Source organism: Panthera onca, chromosome F1 (assembly GCF_046562875.1).
Source record: "Panthera onca isolate mPanOnc1 chromosome F1, mPanOnc1 haplotype 2, whole genome shotgun sequence".
Classification (NCBI taxonomy): Eukaryota; Metazoa; Chordata; class Mammalia; order Carnivora; family Felidae; genus Panthera; species Panthera onca.
In genome coordinates, this window is record NC_138355.1 from 29,001,734 (window position 1) to 29,027,021 (window position 25,288).

Below are 25,288 nucleotides of genomic sequence, written 5' to 3' on the forward strand. Positions count from 1 at the left end.
GTCTGTTGACTAAAAACAGCTTCACTATTAGGTGACCTGTCTAATCTCTCCCACTGTGGAAGGCTTTCAAGTCTTGTTTCTTGGATTACTCAGTTGTTTTGTTTTGTTTTGTTTCGTTTTCAGAATAAATGCTTTCACTCTCTAACTAGGGGGAATGAGCCTGGTGCTGATGTTCTTATTTGCAGGATGCAGAAGTCTCTTATAGTTCTGTGAGCAGACTTTTACTGAATCCCCTGTTTTCTGGATAACACATCTCCCCTCAGTTGCACCTGATGTCTACAATCCAACATCCCTCCAGTTCACCTTCTTCAGTCTCCTGCCCTGGTGGAGTGGGGGAGCCATCTGCATATGGAAGGGAGAGGGTGAAGGTGGGAGGAAGGCACCTTGGGATCTTAATGCTTCTTAGACCAACTTTCAGAACTTCTGCTTTTGGCTTCACCTTAAGCTTCACCTTCATTGTTAGTGGTATCTTGTACCTTAAGATTTTAGCCTTCTCAGCCAATCTGCTGAGTCTGTTATCAAATTCCCATCTGCTTTTTCACATCAGAATAATATGTTTGGTGTTATTTCTTTTCCTATTCTCTTTGTCCTTAAGGATTATTCCATAAAAAATTCCTTGTCGTATGGTTTCAGGAAATAGTGGAGATAATGTGTGTTCAGTCTACCAGTTTTGACAGGAAACACACAAGCATCTTTCAAATCCTTGTACAACATGACCTCCTGTTAGGATATTCCCTAACTAACTGCCCCCATACCGGCAGAACCAATAGCTTCCTTCTGTATCTGAAGCTTGTAGACACTTATTTTCTTGTGTATATAACATGATACATGAGAAGTTTGGATCTTCTTACTGGATTATAAACTGCTTGAGTGAAGGAGTCCTATTATCTATTTTTACATCCTCAGGTTCTAACACAGAACCAGGTACCTCGATGCTCAATGAATGCATGTTGAATTCATGAGCAGAAATTAGATGGTGTTTTTTAATAAGTGAATTCCCCTGCAGAGACAGAAATAGCCCTGCCATCCTGACAGCAGAAATCCCCTAAATGAGAGTATTTTCCTAAATCCTATTCCATCATTCCTGGGAATGGTGAGCAATAGAATGGCAGACCTAACCTTTCCTAAAGAATTTCCTTCAAATCCGGGACATGCAGTGGGCTTGGTCACCTCAAGAACAGGGCAGCAGAATCTGGAACTAAGGGTGGCCTTGGGATGGGATAAATTTGATTGGTTTTGTCAACAAGTCAGGGTAAACATGGTATCATGGTTCTTGAAAGGTGAGTGTTTATGATCCCTTCTCTTGTATAAGGGGGATGATGTCTGAAAGAAGCTGAGTGTCGCATCCTTTCAAACCTCCTTGAATGTTCTTTGGCCCTAGAACATCCTCATATAGCTTATTCTAATGAAGCCAATGCCACCCAAAGCTGGGCTGGGTTGAGGACCCTCCAGTGGCATAGAGAGACTTTCATGACAGACAAAGTTCTTGGGTTCAGGTCTCCCTGCGGGGAATCTAGCTAATTGTGATAGTGTAAGACACTCTTCTCATACTGAGTTAGTCATTCAGTCTGCTGCTTTCCTACTAGGGCAGAGATTAAGAAACATAACTCTTACTGGCAACCAAGAAGCTGCATTAATGAATTGGAGCTGTGATCTTTGGGTTGGAGAATCTAGGTTGTGGAAAGGCTTGGGATAGAGGCCTGAACCACTAGAAGGTCCACTAAGTTAGGGAGGTCAAGCAAGTGAGGCTGGGAGTGGCATGCATTCAGGCAATGGGAGCAGACAGTGCCAGGCTCTGCAGCAGAATCAGAGCTAAGAGGTACCACAGTCCCTCACGGGGCCAGTTATGTGCATCTAATCTGATAGGTGAAATGCAGATGGGATGAGATGGAGTTTAAAGGAGCTGGTCTGAACCAAACCCCCAAGCCTTGCAGTAGTTCTCTCTGCTCAGCTATTCTGGCTTCAGAAGTATTGTTTCTTTAGATTTTAGGCTCCGGTTAGCAGCTTATGCCTCCTTCAGTATGACACTTCACTCTGCATGACAACTCACCACTCAGCGTGGTGACAATGTTTAGGCAGAACCTGTCCAGGGCAGGAGAGAGAATGTGCGAGAGAACAAGTGAAGGAAAAAAAAAAAGATACCATTTTCTTCAGAGTGGGTGGGGGATTATACATCCGTCTGGAGAAATGAACCTGCCAGGAATCTGTTGGCCTATTTGGGTCATTGACATGATGGGAAGTGCTGACACAGGATCGGGCAGCCTTGTGAGCCTGAATGATTGACCGTTTTGACACCATCAGATATGCACATGCTGGAAGGAACTAGACTGTCACAGCCAGAACAGCAACACTGGGAGGGAAAAAAATTGCAGCTCTGGAACAGACAGGTACAAATCCTCCCTCTTTCTTTGCTTATTTTTCTTCTTATAATAGATTTAAGCAATAAATGAAATTTGGACATGGATCTGGATGTTACTGAATCACAAATACATGAGCCGCCCTTATAAAACCTGGAGAATCTTAGAGAAAAGTTCAGATGAGACCCTGAATTTTCCAAGTGGCCTAGGATACAGTCTGAGCTTTTATACTCCTTTTTGTGAAGAATGCCTCCCAAAGGTTGTGGATGAGAACATGAGTGCAAAAGTCAGGCATATTAGACTCAAGCCCCAACTCTGCCTCCTCTTAACTGTGATCTTGGGCAGCTAAACCTCTTGAGGCTTTAGTTAACACACCTAGAAAATAGGAAAAATAGGAATTATTATCTCATAGGCTGGCAATGAATGTTACTCAAGAACATGTGAATATCAAGGTCCACACGGAACCTGGCATATAAGTGGCCAATGCATACTACAAAGAATGTTGGTTTTATTACCACTCATGACTCGAGGGCAGCCATGGGCTGTCCATGTGCAATCTACCTCATGGTCAGCCAGCATGGAGCATTCCTTGGTTACTCAGAGGAGATTATCTAAATTTGGCCAAGAAATAAGTCTCCTCAAAGACCACGGGGGAGTAAGAACTGCCTCGTAAAATTGTAAGCATCTCAAGAGAAAATAGCTCTGTGAAAGCATTTCATGAATGCTAATACTAGTTACTAGTAATATTCTGGGAAGTAGTGCAATGTTATACACAGAACATAGACTTCAGGCTCAGACAAACATGGGTACCAATTCCAGTTCTATTTGACTTTGGACACGTTCTTTGACTCCTTGAGGCACCAGGAGGTCGTCTCCATCTGTTAAAATGGTACCATTAATACTTACCTTGCAGGTTGTTGCCAGGATTAAAGGTAGCAAATTATATGAAAATGTCTTGCCAGCGCCCTGTGCATAGAAGGCATTCCTCGATGAATTTTAGCTTCTTTCCTTCCTGTAGTTCCTCTTCTATTGCCTATTCAAGAATCTATGATGCATAATTCAGAGCCCAGATGCCAGGGCAGAAAAAAACATTGAGATGACAGAATCAAGATTAAATAACATCTCAATAGTTTGGAACACTGAGGCTGAAACATTAAGCTAAAATTAACAAGGATTTATGTAAAAACTGGCATTTTTGAAAAGTTTTATTTTATTTATTTTGAGAGAGAGTGTGTGTGTGCGTGTGCAAGTGGGTGAGGGGCAGAGAGAGGGAGAGAGCATCCCAAGCAGGCTCCATGCTGTCAGCAGGGAGACCAACCTGGGGCTCAAACTCACAAACTGCGCAATCATGACCTGAGCCAAAATCAAGGGTCAGATGCTCAACCAGGTGAGCCACCCAGGCATCCCTAAAGCTGGCATTTTGTTTCAATATCCACTTAGTACAAAAGTGTATGATGGAATTGTGTGTCTATGCATGTGTGCGTATGCACATAAGGGTGTCTATGCGAGCACAGTTCAGGCTTCAGTGACTGAAGCACCATGTACCTGTTACTGAAATCCATAGTTGCATTGTGGCCAGCTCTGGTTAGACCATCCCTAGAGCATTGTGCCCCATTTGGGAGCCACACTTCTTAAAAAGGAACCCTGACACACGAGAGCCTCTCCAGGGACATTGCCAGAGGGGTGAGTGCCCTGGGGGGTGGCTCAAAGAGTCAGGTTGGGGAATTGCATTAAGAAAAAGAGAAGACTATGGAGAAACGTGACAGCGATTTCTTTATTCAGTTTAAAGAGTTTTATGAAAGAGAACGTGGATAGGCATTGTGTCATAACAGAAAACATAAAGTTGGAAGTTTTAAGGAGATGACTTTGACTCCTAAAATTTTATTTTTTCATGCATTCATTCACTTATCCAACAAACATTGAACTGACTGTGCACTGAATGTTAGACATGTTTTCTTGTAGGTAGTGGTATGCTGATACATGTTTAACAACCAGCTCTCCAGAAAAAAAAAAAAATCCTCATTTATAGCATCTGCCAACCTCTGTGGTATGGATAACTTCCACCATGGCTGATTACGAGTTATCAGCATAAATGTGGAATTGGGAAGACATGTGCTCAGTTGGCTCTCTCTCACTGGGGCAAGCTGGCTTCAGCACATGCCTACTATATGTTCCGAGGATACAAAGTTCAAATGCACAGGCCTGCATTTAAGAGATCTACAGTTGGAAGAAACCACTCCAATTCAGCTTTGACCTTGAAGTGCACCTGGTTTTGAAAGAGGTCCCAAACCTGACTTGGAGGAAGTGACTAATTGTGTTGGCCGGCTGGGGGTGGGGGGGAGCCGAAGGAAGTGCTGACCAAAGGAACAGCAGCTACAAACAAGCAGACTCTGAGGGGAGATGATAAACACGAAGTTGTGCAAAGTGGTCTATTTTTTTTTAATGTTTATTTATTTTTGAGAGAGAGACACAGAGCACAAGCTAGGAGGGGCAGAGAGAGAGAGGGAGACACAGAATCCAAAGCAGAATCCAGGCTCCAAGCTGTCAGCACAGACTCTGACGTGGGGCTCAAACTCACAAACTACGAGATAATGACCCAAGCCAAAGTCAGAGGCTTAACCAACTGAGCCACCCAGGCACCACTAATTTTCATTTTTGTTTTGTTATCCTTTTTTTTTTTTTTAAAGTTTATTTATTTTGAGAGAGAGAGAGAGACAGAGAAAGAGTGCTTGGGGGAGAGGAGATGGGGCAGAAAGAAAGGGGGCGGGGAGAGACTCCCGAGCAGGCTCTGCGCTGACAGTGCAAGTCCTGATGCTGGGCTCAAACCATTGAACCATGAGATCAGGACCTGCGCTGAGATCAAGAGTTGGATGCTTAACCAACTGAGCCACTCAGCGCCCCAATTATCATTCTTTAATTGAAGTATAGTTGACACAAAATGTTATATTAGTTTCAGGTGTACAACATAGGGATTCAACAATCCTATGCTCACCATGGTAAGTGTAGTCACCGTCTGTCACCATATGAAATTATTACAATGTTATTGACTATACTCCCTATGTTGTACTTTCCATCTCTGTGACTTATTTATTTTATAACTGGAAGTTTATACCTCTTAAACCTCTTCACCTAGTTAGTCCATCCCCCAGCCCTTTCCTCTGGCAACCACTAGTTTATGTCTCTGTATTTTGACTCTATTTCTGGTTTTTTTAAATTCTGTTTTGCTGTTTAGATTCCATATGTAAGTGAAATTATGTAATATTTATCTTTGAGGTATTTCACTTGGCATAATACATTCTAGCTCCATCCGTGCTGTTACAAATGGCAAGACCTCATTCTTTTTTATGGCTGGGTAATATTCCATTGTGTGTGTGTGTATGTGTGTGTGTGTGTGTGTGTGTGTGTGTATATATATATATATATATATATATATATATGCACACACTATCTTCTTTATCCACTCATCTATCGATGGACACTTGAGCTGATCCCATATCTTGGCTATCATAAATAATGCTGAAATAAATCAAGGGTGCATATCTTTTCCAGTAGTGTTTTTATTTTCTTTGAGTAAATAGCCCATAGTGGAATTGCTGGATCGTATGGTATTTCTGTTTTTAATTATTGAGTGTTTGCACCAGTTTACGTTCCCATTAACAGTGCATGAGGTTTCCCTTTTCTCTGCATCCTTGCCAACACTTATTTCATGTCTTTTTAATGCTTGCCTTTCTGACAGGTGTGACATGATCTCATTGGGGTTTTGATTTGGATTTCTCTGATAATTAGTGATGTCAAGTATATTTTCATGTGCTTATTGGCTATCTGTATGTTTTCTTTGGAAAAAAGTCTATTCTTGTCCTCCCATTACTTACGTGGATCATTTGGGGGTTTTTTTTGGTGTTGATTTGTATAAGTTCTTTATATATTTTGGATATTAACCCCATATCATGTATATCATTTGTAAATACCTTCTCCCATTGCATAGGTTGCCTTTTTGTTTTGTTGATGGTTTCCTTCACTGTGCAGAAGCTTTCTATTTTGGGATAGTCCCAATAGCTTATTTTTGTTTTTGTTTCTCTTGCCTGATAAGACATATTTAGAAAAATGTTGCTAAGGCCGAAGTCTAAGAGATTACTGCTTCTGTTTTCTTCCAGGAGTTTTATGGTTTCAGGTCTCATGTCTAGTTCTTTAATACATTTTGAGTTAATCTTTGTGTATAGTGTAAGAAAGTGGTCCTCTTTTATTCTTTTGCATATAGCTCTCCAGTTTTCCCAAAAGCATTGTTTTTAAATTTTAAATTTAATTTGTTTTTATTAGAGAGCAAGAGTGAGAGATCACAGGAGCAGGGGAGAGGTGCAGAGGGGGAAAAAGAGGGGTGCAGAGAGAGAAGGAGAGAGACAGAAAGAGAGAGAAAGAGAGAAAGAGAGAGAGAAGGAGAAAGAATCTCAAGCAGGCTCCACACTCAGCATGGATCCTGACCTAAGGCTTGATCCCATAAGCCTGGGATTCTGACATGAGCCAAAACCAAGAGTCAGATGCTCAACCAACTGACCCACCCAGTTGCACTCCCACACACACACCCCCAATAGCATTTATTGAAAAATCTATCTTTTACCAATTGTCTATTCTTGCTTCCTTTGTCCTAGATTAACTCACCATATAAGCATAGGTTTATTTCTGGTGCTCTATCCTATCCTATGCTATTGATCTATGTGTCTATTTTTTGGCCCAGTACCATATTGGTTTGATATTTTATAGTATAACTTGAAATCTGGGACTGTGGTACCTCCAGCTATGTTCTTCTTTCTTGAGATTGTTTGGCTATTTGGGGTCTTTTGTAGTTCTATACAAATTTTAGGATTATTTGTTCAAGCCCTATGAAAAATACTATGGGTATTTTGATAAGGATTGTATTGAATCTATACATTGTTTTGTGTAGTATGGACATGTTAACAATGTTAATTCTTTCAAACCATGAGCATGGTATATCTTTTTGTTGGTGTAGTGTTCAAATTTATTTTGTGAACATTTTATAGTTTTCTGACTACAGGTCTTTCACCTTCTTAGTTAAATTTATTCCTAGGTATTTTAGAGGATAAGTTTCACTCAGGAAGGCTGACACTGGAGATATGTGGCAGTCAGAACACGATAATGGATTTTAGCCTAATTTTGAAGGCAATAAGGAATAGATGGAAGGTTTTTAACAGAGGAGTGATGTAATTATATTTGCATCTTAGAAAGTTCCATTTGTGGAAAGGATAGAAAAATGGATTGCATCAGGTCAAGACTGGAGGTAGAGATATCAATTAGAAACCTCCCTGGGTCACTGACAAAAATTGATAATGGAGTGAAGGTAGTGACATTGGCAAATAGAAAGAAGGGTACATATTTAAATAATGTCAAAAACATTAGAATGGATGGGACAAGATGACAAGGGGAGAGAAAAACAGGGCATGGTTGTGATGGATCTATAAAGTAAGGGGAAGGGTGAGTTAGGGAGGATGTGCAGGATCTTGGGTCAATGGTAGTGACATCCCTCTAGTTAGGAGCTAGTTCTTCCAAGAACTAACTTGGAGAGCTTTTTAAAATGCAAACTCCTGGACTTGATCCTTGGATATCCTGATTTAGTAGGTGGAGTTGGGCCCATACATCTACATTTTCAAAGCACTCCATGGGATTCTATTGAACCAAGCTTTTATTCATTCCCTTGACTAATAATTATTCTTGCCAGGCATCATTCTAGGCACTGGAGATGCTGAAGTAGATGAGACAAATTTCCTGTCTTTGTCGAGCCTTTAAGTGGGAGAGACCAAAAAATAAAATTAGCAATGTTTAGCTATATAGTCTATGAAGAAAACACAGGATAAGGGGATGGCATTTAAGCGAAGGTGGGGATAGGATTGCTATTTTAGTTAAGGTAGTTGGAGAACCTTCTCTGAAAAGGTGACATTTTGGCCAGAACATAAAAATAAGTGAAAAATGTAGAGAAACACTGAGTTACAAAATATAGAAAAAGAGGTAATGTAAAATTGGCAGAGATTAAGGAATGGTAATTCTGTTTTGGACATGAGTTAAAACTCTGTGTTAGGCTATCCAATGGAATGGAGCTATGCAATAAGCCACTAATATATCAGAGATCGTGGAATAGATCTGGGCTCAGGATACAGATTCGGGAGACACGAGGTAATGGATGGTGGTTGGAGCCATGAGAGTGTGTGGAATGAGAATGGAACCCAGGGAAAAACCTTCTTTTAAAGCAGGTAAAGAAGGGACTCCAGGAAGGAAAATGAATGGGAATAGTCCTACGGGCAGTAGAGCCAGGGAAGAAGACAGTTTCAAGGAAGGAGATCCAGACAGGTTCACAAGCTGCCCAGATGTCAAGTGAAATAGGGTCAGAAATGTATCAATTGTATTTGGCAATGGAAGATCATTTTCTATACTGAGAGCAATTTCAGAAGATAGTGGAATGGGGACAGGGTGAGTATAACAAATGGAGGAGGTGAAAAGTGGAGATAGTTGAAGTAAAACCATTCATTCAAAAGGTTGGTCAAGGGAAGAAAGGTCCTAGAATGGTGAATGAAGTGTTAGGGTTGCGGGGTGATTTTTATAATTTTTTTACATGTTTATTTATTTTTGAAAGAGAGAGCGTGAGTGGGGGGGGGGGGCGGGAGGCAGAGACAGAGGGAGACACAGAATCCAAAGCAGGCTCCAGGCTCTGAGCTGTCAGCACAGAGCCTGACATGGGGCTTGGACTCATGAACCACAAGATCATGACCTGAGCCCAAGTCAGACACTTATTCGACTGAGCTACCCAGGTGCCCCAGGGATGATTTTTAAGACTGAGAGACTTGGATATGTATATGTGTTAGGAAGAAAGAGCCAATAAAGAGAGGATAGGGCAAGGGAGTAATTAAGACGTTGATGAAAGAGGCTGACTGAGATCTTTTCCCCTGCGACTAGAAGAAGAAAGGGTGCTTGTGTGGATAAGCTTCTTGGTAGGTTTGAGAGAGAATGGATTTCCAACCTAACAACTATTGTTCTTCTGTGAAGTGGAACTTAAAGCTGGTTTGCAAAGACTGGGGTGGGCAGGTAGTGTAGGCAGAGTTGGGGAAAGTGGCAAAGGGATGTAAAACGTCCTTGGAAATGGGTTAGTGAGGTGACAGGACCACCATGTGGTGGTTGGGTCATAGCTAGTGGTTTGAGGACCATTAGTCTGCCCACGCATGTGTGTTTATCCAACAGCACTTAGTGTCCAAGAAGGAGGGAATTGGATAGATCTGGTGTTGGGATTCTTCCCTATGAGTTTAGAAAGAAGGGAGAGAAAATTAGCACTATCAAAGCAGGTTATCAATGCTTCTGGAAGGACTGTTTCTGGAAGAAATGCCTGTAATGAATCTCTGAGGGACAGGGCGGAGGAATTTGCATTTTCACAAGCTTCCTGGATGACTTTAATGGATGCAAAAGTTTAAAAAGCACTGCTTCCTGAGTCCTACAATCCCTTGTCAGCATCTCAAGCCCCATCAAAACACCCCCAAATGGAGAAATAGTTTGGCAACAGATCATGCTGCAGAGGGCAAGCCTCCTCATTTGTGTCCTGTCTACAATGTACACAAGTCAGACCCTCCACTTCTCCTAGCACTGCCCAGACGCCAGGAGTGCATCTGTGTCGACATCAGATCAATAGCAAGAGGCCAGGCCCCTCTGGACCCCTGCCTTACCAGGCCTCCCCAACAGGCTGCAGAACCCTCAACTGGCCCCAGCAGGATCCCTGGAGAGCTGTGAGGGCTCCTGCTGCCCATCCCTCTGCAGGGGGGAGCCTGTCCTTTTGCTGGCTCTACTGTATATTCACCTGGAGCTCCTGGCGTATCCCACTTCCCCAAGCTCCCGGCCGCCCCTTCACGGAAGAGAGAGCGGGAATTTAAGAGCCAGAATTAATTAGGCAAATGTCAGGCGGGCATGAGTCACAGCAGCCCAAAGTATTTTAGTCGATTACAAATGGGAGCCCTCACAGCAAGGAGGACTCGGCGGCACTGTCAGCCGCCCCCACAGGCGCTGATTTAGGAGCCGCGCTAGGGGGCGTCTCTCATTGACCCGGCAGGCTCCAGCCAGGACTCTGCAAGGGTGTGGGCGTGGGCAGGGGGTGTGTGCGTGTGTGTGACCCTAACCTAATCCTTGTCAGAGCCTGTTTGGATAATTGGACACTGAAATAAGCAGCCCAGCCAAAGTAGAAGCTTGTGTAGGCAATAAATTGGAAGCATTTTCAGTGACGAGAAGGGGCATAGCTAAAGAGAACATTTTCAGAGGCTTTAAGGGAACCAACCACCGGCCCATCCTGAATGTCTTCAATTTTTTTCCAGACTCAATGGGCCAGATTCTCATCCTGTTATTCTCTAAGCCAGGGCAGCATCAGGGAAGTGGTTGCAATTTCTTGTGGGATACCCTGCCTTACCAGAAAGGTGGAGTCCTTTTTCCCTAGAAATCTCCCTTTCCTCTCCCCTGCTCCCCGACCGACCCCTAGACCAGGTTATGATTCTCAAATAAATATAAAACCTAGGAGGAGTCTTTGGGAGCCATTTCCGCACCTTTTAATGAGTTTCATTCATTTCTTCAGCAAAAGTATAAAAAATGGTGTTATGCTCCTTACTGTTAGTAAATAAATTTGCTGTGAATCCTGCTCTTGGTAGTTTTAATCTATGAAGAGAAGACATGCACATCCTGAACTATAGCAAAAAGTGGAGAGTAATGAAAGTACCATGAGACATGCAGGAGAGGGGAAAAAGGCAATGAATATTGGAAGAAGTGGAGATTATGTCAAATTGGGAAGTCAGGGAGGGCTTCCAGGAAGAGGTGGCATTTGGAACATTTGGGTTTGTAAGCATGGCCATTCAGGTAGAGAGGCTAGACCTCTTCCCTCAGCTCAGGGTGAGTGAGTGGCAGAGTAGGATCAGTGGTAGACCTCAGTTCTGAATCTCACTCCAATGATGTTAGCCATTAGGTGGTGGATTTTCTTCCATCAGGCAATTTAACCTAACAGAACTTATGAAGTATTTGACACGCAGTACCAAGCTCAGTCCGACGAGTTATCTTTCCTCAAAGAACTAACAAGAGCAACGGTAAGTCCAGGCCGGCTAAAGCTTCTCCGTCTTTCCCCTACTAGTAATGGCATCACCTTTCCCCAGCCAGAAAAGCAAGGCTTTGGAGTCCTTCTTGACTCCTCTCTTCCTCCTCACTCCCCACATCTTATTGATCACCAATTCTTGTTGGTTCTGCCTCATTAAAAATTCGGTCAATACGTATTTATTGGACATCTCTGTTAAGTTCTGGGAAACAAAGATGAATAAGGCACAATCTCGGGAAATCCATGATTAATGATGGAAGCAGACTTGTAAAGCAAAAACATGATGTAATGTGATACACACAAATATGCTATGAGCACTGTGGGAGCATAAAAGAGGGCAGGACTCAGCCTGGTGGGGGTTCAGAGTGGACACAAGCAAACAGTTTTCTAGTTAATGCCTCCCCTCCATCCCCAGTGCCACATGCCCCATCAGAGTAAGCATTTGACTTCTGGACCTTCGCAAAAAAAAAAAAAAAAACTTTCCAATGGTCTCCTGGTCTCCAAACTAGCTCTCTGATTGTATATTCCCATTCTACTGGAAACGCAGATCCATTTACATACACACTTCACGGCTCATCAGTGGTTTGCTGTGGTTTATGATAAAACCCAAACTTCAGATATGGCATACAACTCTAGTAAAAATGGTTCCTGCTTAACTTTTCTAATCCTTTACAAGACACTAATTCTTCCTCCCCTATAAAAGCCCTATTTACTTATTTGTAATTACCTTTGCACGTGTTATTCCCCATGTATCCTATCCCTACATATCTCCCTGAGGAAACACTACTTTTCTTTCCACACTCCATAAAAGCTCATCTTCTGAACCCTTCCCTGTGGTTCTCAGGCACAATTACTGGTTCCATCTTTAGTCTTTCCTTGGTACTTGGAACATCCTTCGTTACCCTCATGTCTTTGTTTTGGACTGCAATAGTCTGACACCTGTGTGCATCACCAGACAGGGGACATCCTACAGACAAAGGCTGTGTCTTACACTTCATAGCTGTGCTTCCCAGAACAGTGTCTGACACTGATAAAGCAATGGACAAATGCTTGTCACATAAATATAAATAAACAACCTAAAAGAGGTGTGTTCTCAGAGATGGTAACTTTAAAGTAACCACTTAGAAATTGGAAAGGAAATCATGTTGAAAGCAGCTGGGCATAAAAGTATATAAAGGTGATTTGATCTTGATATTGCCTCTTAATTTTTAGTCAAAGATGTTTCTTTTATCTAAAATTAACATCAAGCATATTGCAACTTGGAATACCTACTTAGAGCCAAACAGGTAGTTGGGACTCCTAATGCCTCAGAAGGTCCCCAGAGGTATGCTATAGCACATCCTCTCTCTTCCTGTTTAGGAACTTTCATCAATAGCTTTGTGATTTGAGTAATTTAACCTCCCGGAGCCTCAATGTCCCTATCTATGGATAGGAATACCATCTGCCTATCTGCCTGAGCTGAATAGTGACCTCCAAAAAATGTGTCTACTTGGATCTAACCAAGTGCTAGAATCCATGCTTGGAATCTCACCATGTGACTTTATTTGGATAAGGGTCTTTGCAGATGTAATTAAGGCCAGGGTCTTGAGATCATCCTGGATTAAGATGGGCCCTAAATGCAGTGGTGGTTATCCTATAAGAAAGAGATAGAAATGGATACACGGAAGAGAGATCCAGACAGAAAGGCCATGTGAAGACAGAGGCAGAGATTGAGTGATATGTGTATCAGCCAGGAAATGCCAGGGATTACGGGCAGCCACCAGGAGTGAGGAGAAAAGCAAGGAATAGATTCCCCCTGACAGTATCCGGAAGGAACCAACCCTGCTGACCACTTGATTTCAGACTTCTAGAACCGTGAGAGAATCAATTTCTGTTGTTTGCAGACAGTATGGTAACTTGCTACGGCATCCTGAGAAACTAACACGCCGCCTGACCTAACCCACTGAGGTTTTGAGAAGGTCAAATGAGACAGTGTCTGTCGAGGTGCTTGGTGAAGCTCTGCGAAAGTTCTGGGTCACAGATCTGCGGGTGGAAGGGCAGAGTTGTGAGTCCAGCATTGTATGATAGGCTGGCTCATTCCTCAGATTGAAGGGAGCCTGTCCTCAGTCTGAGGTGACCCACCATCTGAGACTCCACTGGCTCACAGGGAAAATCTTGCCCAGCTGGGCCTCTGGTACTATCTTGAGTAAATCCTACTCATCAAAGGGTCTTAAGAGGCCTAGGTCACAGGTGCAGATTCTAATCCATCAGTTTACTTCTTCGGGATGTTTCTTACATAGTCAATTTCTGGCTCTTGAGCCTAAGTTAAATTTATTGAGTTTATATCATTTTTATTTCCTGGCTGCTAAGCTGTGCCCATCTGAGCACTTTGGTCTGAGGTGGAAGAGAACCTAGCTGCCTCCATCCCCTGGGCTGATTAAGTTTTCTTATTATATATAGCATGCCACACTCGGGGAGTAGACGGGCCCTCTGTAAACCAGCGTAGTGATTACCTTGCCTCCAGAACCCTCCAGAAATCTGTTTCAGTACCACTCTGTACCTAGGCTCAAGGGTCAGATTGGAGAGAAGCACTAGATCTGTTCACCCAAAAAAAGTAATATTTCTCTACCTTAATCCTCCCAGGGCCAGGTGCCTGGCAACTAGGGACTACCCCCATAGTTTAGAGCCTGACAAAATTATTCAGAGTAGTCAACCCTAAACTGTTTACTCTGTTCAGTCTTACCTTTCCTACAGAAACCTCAACAAAGACTGTGGCCTAAGTTTTCCCCTCACTCATGTCTTCTGCCACCTGACCAAAAACCTGACTTCCCCTGTGATCCTGCATGGTATGCAGTAACCCCCTTTCTAGGACTTATGAGTATAATAATCTTTCTTTTCCTGGGCCTCTCCAGTGTCTTTCTCTTGTGGCTTCCTCTGACAACCATCATATATAAAAGCACAGAACCAGCATAAACCCAGTCATCCAAACTGAGGCCCGCTGAATAGAAGTTGGGACAAGATACAGTTGGCCTCAGGAACTTGGGCACAGGAAATCCAGGGATAGAAAGGGAGCTGGTACAGAAGGAACACCCAGTGGCCCTGTGGTGAGCACTGATTCTATGCCAAGGTTGCTAAACAGGTGATTTGGGATTCAAAGCAAAAGCTCGGTGATTGTGGTCATTTGGGAGCAATGTCATGAATGGTGATAGCCTTTAAGCCAGATGGAGGATGTAGGTAAAACTGACAGTGTTTAAGCAGTCAGTCCTCCCTCATGCTGATAGTTTCTTACCCAAATGATGTTTACCCTCAGCATAAATTGGTCTGGGGACAAAGAGGACACAGGGAGGAATATTAGGAGGAATGTACGTTGGTCCAGGCCAGACATGATGGTGGCTTGAACTATGATAATAGCAGTGAAGCCAGGATAGAGAGATCTGGAATATTCTTTGCAGTAGACTGAAGATTTGCTAAAGGATTGGTTATGGGGTATGAAAGCAAAAGGCGCAGCAAGAATGACCCCAACGATTTTGGTGTAAGCGCATGCATGAATGGTGGGGCTATTTATTGGGACAGGGAACCCTGGGGTTCCGTCTAGGGAGGATTGACCTCTAGGGAAGAGACTCAAGAGTTTGGGTTTGAACATGTTAAATTTGAGATGCCTATTAGACATCCGTGGAAAGGAACAATAGTCATTGGGTATACAGGTCTAGATGTTTGGGAGACACTGGGGACCAACCTAAACACTTGGGAGTCCTTGGTATATAGTTGGGACTGGATGAAATCACTTAGAAAGTAAGGGTAGGTAGAAAAGAGATCCAAGGACAAGAGCTCTTCTTCAGATATAGAAATCTGGAAGACCAGAAGGAACCAGTAGAAATGTGTTAACACCTGACCTCTTCCTTTTAACATCACCTGTCTGACCCCTATAGGCATTTGGGTGGTATGAGCTCTGGAGTTAGACATATCTATGTTAAAGAGCCCACTCCATCATTAATCAGCATGAACTCCTTGGCAATTTATTAGCCTCTCTTCAATTTTCCTTCCTTCCTTCCTTCCTTCCTTCCTTCCTTTCTTTCTTTTTCTTTCTTTTTCTTTCTTTCTTTCTCTCTTTCTCTCTTTTCTTTCTTTCTTCCTTCCTTTCTTTCTTTCTTTCTTTCTTTTTCTTTATCTCTTTTCTTTCTTTCTTTCTTTCTTTCTTTTTCTTTCTTTCTCTCTTTCTTTCTTTCTTTCTCTCTTTTTCTCTTTCTTTCTTTCTTCGTAAAGTAGGGACAATCTTCTATAAGGTTTTATGAACATTAAAGGTGAAAATGCATGTAAGTGGCTCAACATTTGGTACATAGTAAGCTCATTTAAGCTCTCATTAAATTTTAACCCTTGTTGATAATACTGTAAAAAAAAGCTTTATAAGTCAAAATATGCTAAGGGATTACTACTGCTACTACCAGTATTATTTTACAGTTTCTCAAATATATTTTTTGATTCCATGATAATTGAGGTAACTTTGTAATACATGGGACATCTTATGTGAGAGAATCTGAAGATGCTCTCTCAGTGACTTTGAGAAAGCCCATTTAAATTGTGCCTGGATACTTCTGTTTCTCCAATAAAGTAATAATTTCAGATGCTTGATCAAGACAAGAGAAAGCTGTGGTAGCCAGGAAAGATTTACCATAAACAGTTTTTGAGCATCCAGCCAAGATAAGGTTTCAAACTCTTTAATGATGAGCTCTTTGGAACAAAACATTCTGGAAGAAAGGTTTGCTGAGGCACCTTACAGTCAGGTGTGGAGTTCCTTGGAGACTATCCTCCCTTTCCAAGGATTTTATGGAAACCTTGAGGATTCTTGAACATTGGCTTCTCTCCCTGGTACCTATGGAAACATGAACTGCAGCAGAACTGAGCTGATTTGGGTGAATAGCTCCGTGGCTGCTTCTCAGTAATTGGAGTGTAAAGAGCTTGATTAGGGATCTGGAAAACTCACAAAGAACAGGCATCCTGGCCCAAGTCAGATGCCTCAATTCCCTCCTGGTGTTGCACTTGAACTCTATCAGAAGGTAAGACATGACTCATGACTGGAAGGTAGGTCTCTAATTTTCTACCAGGATGGCAACTAGAAGTGAAAACATGCCTCTTAGTATCTGCCAGAGCCTCAAACAATCTTTTGTTTTCACAGGATGAAGGGAGTAATTGGATATTCTTTCATATCCAGTCTGGTTAGCCTATCAGGGCAGCATATAGGGGAAGGCAGACAGTGTTGGTGTCTCTGGGAACAGGAAGGAGCAGACACCGAGTGCTTCAGACCAAGCTCTTTGAGGGCGAGAACTCTATGTTGCAAAATTAAGATGGTTCTAAATTAACCCAGAATTTTTTTTAAGGTTTATTTGGGGTGGGGGGCAGAGAGAGAGAGAGAGACAGACAGACAGACAGTGCACAAGCCAGGAGAGGGGCAGAGAGAGAGGGAGACACAGAATCTGAAGTATGCTTCAGGCTCTGAGATGTCAGCACAGAGCCTGACAAGGGGCTCAAACTCATGAACTGTGAGATCATGACCTGAGCCAAAGTCAGACGTTTAACTGACTGAGCCACCCAGGTGCCCCAACCCAGAATTTTAATTTACATCATCCGTTGGGTATTAACCAGCTATTATAATGACCAATTGTCAAGTTGTTTAATAATTGAGTTAATTATAGGAGAGTGTTTTTCAATCCTGGCTGAACATTAGAACCACATAGAGAGTTTTTGAAAAATATTGCTAACCAGGCCACACCTTCAAAGATTCTGATTTAATTGGTTTGCTGCAGGGTCCAAATATTGGTATGTTTTAAAAGCTCCCCTTGGTGATTTTAATTTTCAGCTGGGGCTTAGTACTATTAGTATGAGGAATACCTGGCCTGAGCCTCATTGTAACTATCAAGGTGACTGGCATAGACTGGCTGCTCTTAGGTTTGACTGATTTCTCAGCAGTTGAGCTACAACTGGTTGAGCCAATTGGCTATTCACACATGACCTAGGGATCCATAACCCCACTTTTGACAGTGTAGAAACTTAAAATTCTTTCTTCAAAGAGGAGATTGTTTGATCCAGGGAAACCAACCTCACACCCAAAGATGTGTGAGTTCAAAATCCACTGCTGAATTGGGATACTTTAATTTCTAGATGCAAATCAGACAAAATGGATCACTCCCAGGATGATTCAGAGCATCTCAGTCTGGCAAAAGCCACTTAAGTCAGGACCCTGTCAGAAAAGAACCCAGCAGCTCTCTTCTTTATAGTTTTATTTCTTTCTTTTAGTGTTTATTTATTTTTGAGAGAGAGAGAGAGAATGGGGGAGGGGCGGAGAGAGAGGGAGACAAAGAATCCAAAGCAGGCTCTAGGCTCTGAGCTGTCAGCACAGAGCCCGAAGTGGGGCTCGAACCCACGAACTATGGGATCATGACCTGAGCCGAAGTCAGATGCTTAACCGACTGAGTCACCCAGGCGTCCCATCAGCTCCCTTCCTTAATAACCACATTTTCTAGTTTCTGTATTTCATGCTTTGACATCTTGGGGCCTTTCTGACCCTGGAAGGACTGCCCTTCCCAGGGTTAGCCAATTCTCAGAGACAGTGAAGCACTGGCCTACAAGCATGGCTTTCATCAGCAAATACACCAATCAGAGGCCATGCCTCCAACGCACATCTTCTGTGTGTCTTTCACTCTCTGGGCCATTATTCCCCTGCGACAATCACCACAGGGCCAGGTGCCAGACAACTAAGGACAGCCTATGCTCCAGAGCCTGCTGAAATTATTCAAACTAGCTAATGCTAAGTCTGCTTTCCCTGACTAACCCATTTCCCCCCATGGAAATCACAATAAAGGCTATTGTTCATGTGTTTCTTGCTACATTTGCCTCTTCACTGACCTTGGTCCTTCTCTATGGTTCAGCATGCCCTCTCCTCTTGGGATTCATTAGTATTAAGGGACTGTCTTTGTAATGGCAATTGTCTGCAGTCTGTTGTCCTTGGCATACCTGAATAATAATAAAACCTACATTAAAAAATTTTTTAACCCTTTATTTATTATTGAGAGAGCATAAGCATGAGCATGGGAGGGTCAGAGAGAGGGAGACACAGAATTTGAAGCAGGCTCCAGGCTCTGAGCTGTCAGCACAGACCCTGACGCAGGGCTCAAACTCACAAACCGCGAGATCATGACCTGAGCCGAAGTTGGATGCTCAACCGACTGATCCACCTAGGCGCCCCTAAAATCTACATTTTAAAACACCTTCCTGGATTTGTAGAAAGAAGAAAACCAGGAGTCCAGCTATGGGCAACTAGGAAGGAATTGACTTCCTTGTCTCTATCTGGGGAAGGGGCAGCAAATGTTGAAACTTGCTTTGAGTGTGCATGAGTTTAAAAGCCTGAAAAGCATTCCAACAGTCAGAAATTAATCTGTGAATGTTTATCTACCAGAAAGCTGACTTTTCTTACAGAAGCCTCAGCTGCTCCCTTTGGGTTGAAGTAAGTCAGTGGTGCAATCTCATGGGTCAAGGAGCCAACTATTCATGCTAAAGGCAGTGTGCCAGGACAAGATGTCCAATAAGTACAAAACACTAGCCATAGAAAAGCCCTCCTTAGATGAGTTTGTGGCACCTGGAGCAAATTTTCTTTGCTAATTTTAGTGACCGTTAAGAGAAACTTTGGGATACTCTCCTCCTTTTATTACACATCGAAAGGACTAACATCCACCTGGTGGGGTATATGGGACAGGAGAATTGGGTTATACTACTAGGAGTCTTCTCAGGTTCTCTTTGGGGTCAACAGAAGGTTAGAGTGGCTTAAGGGCTGGTCAGATGTAATACCCTAGCAGTGGAGTCATGTGGAAATGCTACCCTGTTCTTTGCTCACGGTGTCTCTGGATTGCCACCTCTAGCCACTTGATACCTGCAGTTGTGGTTTCACACATACTAGATTTGAAAAAATGAGGGTCTTGGTCCAATTTGGTCATAGCTCTGATTCAAATGATGTGCTGAGAGGTTTCCCATCTTGACTTGTAGATCTTCTCCTAACTTAACAAATCTGGTTCTGGGTCTCAAACGCTGGGCCGCCATAGCTTCAGTACCTGGGTTCCTATTGAGATCAACTTGACTTCTCTGTACCTCATTTTCATCATCCATTAAATAGTGAATATATTTACCTACATATATTGAATGAGTTTATACTGATTCAATGAGTTTATACATATACATATGAGTTTATACATAAAGACTAACAATACTGCTTGGTACTTAGTAAGCACTCAATAAATATTAGCTCCTGTTAACCACTAAGAAAATCACAAGTTGCTGAGATGTAACTCATTTGATTTTGTGAGGGGCAAACTATCTTGATCCTCCTGTGAAAGGTAGAAGTGGTCAGTGGTATTTAATTGTAGAGATGCTAAGGAGTAAATAATCTACCAGTTTAGGAGCATAGAAAAAATGACATCATTTGAGCTTATATTGCCTCCTAGAAACCTGGACCTCCACCCTGCCTAGAGACTGTTCCCACTCTTTCAGAGGGAGCCAGGTTCTGGGAGCTCAGGAATCTCCAAGGCTGTGACCCTAGCAACTGGTAGAACAGAAAGACAAAGACTTCTTTATCAGACAGAACCAGGCTCAAATTCCATTCTGAGATGTAGTAACTCAGGATTTTATCTGGAAAGTGTTTTTCCTTCCTTTGCCTGGTTAACTTCTTTATCCTTCAGAATCTGATTCAAGGTCACTCCCTATGAGAAACCCTCTACAGCTGGTTCAGGCCAAATTCACTACTCCTTTCTTTAGTCTTCTATTATAACATTGCACTGCCAACCAGATTGAATGAGACAGTTGAAGTAAAGCGAGGTATTGTAATTGTGCTGTTCACATGTCTGTCCCCATGGATCGAACCACTTTGATCATGAGCGCCTCAAGGTCAGCAGACTGTGTCTCATTCATCTTTGTCCCCAGTGACCATCAGGGTGCTAACACATAGAAGCTGCTCAGTAATTGTTACGGTAACTGAGGAAATTAAGGATATTCCTTTAAGTATCAATTTAAAAGTAGGTGAATGGATGCCTACTTCACAGCATTATTGTTTGGATGAGGTGAGATGCTACCTATAATTTGTGCAGGTTAATCATAGCTCAGATTCCTCCCAGTGCTCATCGTCTACACATGTAAGCCTTCAATCAATGTTTATTTCTTTCCTACTCTCAGGACTCCATGGAAGTGACTTTCTGATGAGGGTATCAAAGTCTTCCTTTCAGGGCACCTTGGAAGCTGCTCAGCTTGGGAAGTCTGCAGTTCAGTGACCAGAAGCCCAACCTGGCATCTTTCCATCAGTCTTCTAAGTCTGCAAAGACTTGTCTTCTTTCACCCAGGGCATGTTTCTTAGACTGTAGCTGCACATTCTCCAGAATTATTATATGGAAATTTGTCTTGTGGTTTCTTGACAGGGATTCTCTCAGGGCCTGAAAAATCATCTCTTCCAAAAAGCTGAGTCCCCAGACTGCCTCCCCAAATTCAGTTAAGTATTTTGGTGGAAACCTCACTGTAGCTATTTTAGTCTGTCAGAAATATGGGTATTATCCTTTTCCTTTACCACCTACCTTTTCTGATCAGATAATTTCTATGATCTATCCAACCTGGCCACCCATAATCCGATAAGACAGAGGGTATATAAATCCTGGCTGTGGGTAATTCTTCTCAGTCAGACATCCTTTCACCCCAGGAAGAAAAATAGGTTCGTGTGACAGATGGTGTTCTGTGGGGAAAAAAATTGACACAACTATGCCCCTGAGCATTTTTGGAAATCAAGGACAATCAGATGACTCCGAAAAGGAATGTATGATCCCTTTATGGACTGCTACACTATGACCTTTGGGGAAATCCAAGTCCTCAACCTCCATGCCCGGAGACCACAGCTGGAGAAGCGCTCTGACTGCAGTTTCATGCGGGCTAACAGCAGGTCACAGATGGTATTGCTGATTTGCAGCTGTACCGCAGATAGGGGGTTGCAGTGTGTACTATAAGGTGCTGCAAGACACTGAGTGTGCCCCCAGCTTTTGAGTTTGCCTCTGGGCTCCAGAGAAGGGCAGACGATTGATTGTAATACAGCCAGGCAACCCAGGCACCTGCCAAGCATCTGGGTGCACCCAAGTGGGGGCTTGCTGCCAGCTGGTCATGTTGCCAGGAGTCCAGTGAAAATGACATCCAATGATCCCATGGTCCAGGTGCAGCACACAGCTCCTGATTGTCCAGCATGTATTCAGTAACATGTGCTAATATCACCTAACTTCCTTGGTTCTACAAAGGCAGTAGAGCATCTGCTACTCCAGGAAACCAACATATCCTACTCCTAACACTGCCCAGTGTCCCTGAGATGGACTTCTCGGGGTCATTTACAGTCATCAACACAAAGTTTAAGTCAACTGTGGCTGAATGCTTTTGGGAATACCAAAAGGGCCATATTTTGGAAGTAAGTATTGTGAATCCAAACTATTGTCAAGAAGAAAACAGAAGAGTCAACTAAAAAATAATAATAGAGACAACTGGGTGTGACAACACTAGCCAGAAATGTTGTTTAGAAACATTTTTATCTTCTCTGGAAAATGCTTAAATAGCTCTCTGTGTGTGTATGTGTTTCACCCACAGAATAAAAGCATTGTAATAATCCCTTTAGAGCAGGTTTGCTAGCTATAGCCAAATCACTGGTTAATTTTAGTAAATCCTTTCTCCTCCCTTATTTCTCCCTTCTCCTTCTTCTCCTAAGTTTGCTACTTACATATTTCTAAAGGTTCCAAAATGGCCTCCAAAAGCCTGACCCATAAAATAATAGATTGAAGTTCACCAACATATTTTTTAAATGCTCCTTGAAAGACACTGTTAGGCAATAAAAAAGCCACACATGGGGAAAATATATTTGCAAGGTACATACCTGATAAAGGATTTGTACTTAGGATATGTAAAAAAAAAATCTCAAAACAATTTTTAAAACACCAAATACTAAAAAAGAGCAAAGTACTTGTACAGACACTTCACCAGAGAAGATATACAGCTGGAACTTAAGCCCATGAAAAATGTTCAATATCATTAGTCATTAGTAAAATGCACATTAAAACAAATGAAATGCCACTAAACATATTTCAGAATGGCTAAACGACTCAGAAAAAGAATGAGCATACCACATGTTGGCAAAGATATGGTGGAGGAACTAGAACTCTGGTATACTGTTGGTGTGAATGTAGAATGATATAATCTTGTAAAACAATATAGCAGCTTCTGAAAAAGTTAAACATATACCTACCATATGATCCTGCTAGTCTACTCCTAGGTATTTGCCCCAGAAATAAAAACCTATGCCAATCCTAAAACTAGTTCACTGTTCATGTGTGATTAACTTACAGTATCCCCAAACTAGAAACAACCCAAATGTCAATCAACAGGTGATGGGATGAACAAACTGTAGCATATCTGGACAAAGGACTGCTACCCAGCAATAAAAATAAATGAACCACTAATACACTTAGCAATATGGATGAATATCAAAATAACTATGCTGAGCTGTAGAAGCCAAGAAAAAAGTAGTATACACTGTGTAATTCTTTTTGTGTAAAACTCTACAAAACGTGAAATAATGTGTAGTGACAGAAGCAGATCCATGCTTTCTTGGGGATAAAGATGGGGAGAAGGGCATAAGGGAGGGATTGCAAAGAGGTAGGAGGAAACTTTTGGGAGTGAATCCTATGTTCACCATCTTGATGGTAGTGATGGCTTGATGTAGTTAGTGATAGTGTTTAAAATGTTAGAACATCAAATTTCACGCTATAAAGCATGTAAATTTCCAGATATGCACTTTGTAGTGTGTTAATTATACTTCAATAAAGCTGTTACAATTGGCTGGGAGTCACATCCCATGGTATACTTTGTCTATGCATAATTAGAAATTGTGATGGTCAGTATATTATCACTGTACATAGGCTCATGGGGTTCGGGATTTATGGAGCTTCATGTGGGGATATCACCTGCATTCTGAACCTTTAGCTTGGGATTGTTTTTGAGGTGAAAGAGACATCTGTGGAATCATCAATTGACTGCCGAGGTCATCTTGCCATACATCCAGTGTAGTTCTTTGCTAAGTGCACATGGGCTCAAGGTTAAAGTCAAGAATATTCTTGTCCCTAGAGGAACTTGAGTCTAGTGGAAAAAGTAAGTCAGCTTCAGCATATAATGATTCTACATGAAAATTATATAGTAGGCTTATATCTCAGTTCAAATATGTGATCTGATTTGGAATTACTTTATTACTATCAAAGGGGATGATAATACTTATTCTGCCCCTTGTGGAGGGGCTATAAGCAACTAACTGGATGATTGTGAGAAAATGTTTGGTAACTATTCCAATGTCAGATGTTGTTAGATGCACACAAAGAGAAGCATAAGGTGAAGATTTGTATGATTAGGAATTGGTGAGCTTAGAGCCTCCTTGAAGAATTAGGGAACATAGAAGGAGAAAAAAGCTCCAGAAAGCACATTATCTGGAAAATTATACTAGCTAACAGCAGAAAATCTGGGCCCAACTTATCACTATGGAACATAATCATTTGAGATCAAATAATAGTAGATATTTGTCACTTCATCATCAGGGAAATACAAATCAAAACCACACTCAGATGTTACCTCATGCCAGTCAGAGTGGCCAAAATGAACAAATCAGGAGACTATAGATGCTGGAGAGGATGTGGAGAAACAGGAACCCTCTTGCACTGTTGGTGGGAATGCAAACTTGTGCAGCCACTCTGGAAAACAGTGTGGAGGTTCCTCAAAAAATTAAAAATAGACCTACCCTATGACCCAGCAGTAACACTGCTAGGAATTTACCCAAGGGATACAGGAGTACTGATGCATAGGGGCACCTGTACCCCAATGTTTATAGCAGCACTCTCAACAATAGCCAAATTGTGGAAAGAGCCTAAATGTCCATCAACTGATGAATGGATAAAGAAATTGTGGTTTATATACACAATGGAGTACTATGTGCCAATGAGAAGGAATGAAATATGGCCCTTTGTAGCAACATGGATAGAACTGGAGAGTGTGATGCTAAGTGAAATAAGCCATACTGAGAAAGACAGATATCACATGTTTTCACTCTTATGTGGATCCTGAGAAACTTAACAGGAACCCATGGGGGAGGGGAAGGAAAAAAAAAAAAGAGAGAGGTTAGAGTGGGAGAGAGCCAAAGCATAAGAGACGCAAAAAATGAGAACAAACTCAGGGCTGATGGGGGGTGGGTGATGGGCATTGAAGAGGGCATCTTTTGGGATGAGCACTGGGTGTTGTATGGAAACCAATTTGACAATAAATTTCATATATCAAAAAAAAATGGGTAGTGTGGTAACACTGGGCTAATGTCAGCATGTGGTAGTAATCAGCTGTATGAAGGAATGACTGTCCCCTTTGGTCAGAACAAGACCCATAGTCCTCACCTCTTCCCTCACTATAGTTACCTTCCTGTGTGTGTTTGCATTAGCAACCTCTGGTTTGAGATGTGGTATCTCTCTCAGGTCAGATAGAGCATGGGAACAGCACATACAGAAAGTGGAAGGATTCTACTCCACTGCTTTCCCAAAGAACCCCCCAATTCAGGGGCTAGCAAAACGATTTTTAAAAGGCATATGTTTCTTTCCTATTAGAAATCTCTACTTGGTACGTGCTAATAAGTTACTTTTTACGCTGTTTCCCTTGATAAGGAGAAACTTGGCTTTCTTACTGGCATATGTACCATCAGTGGACTCATCCTTTAAACTCTTTTCCAGTGCAAAATTGAAGTACAAAT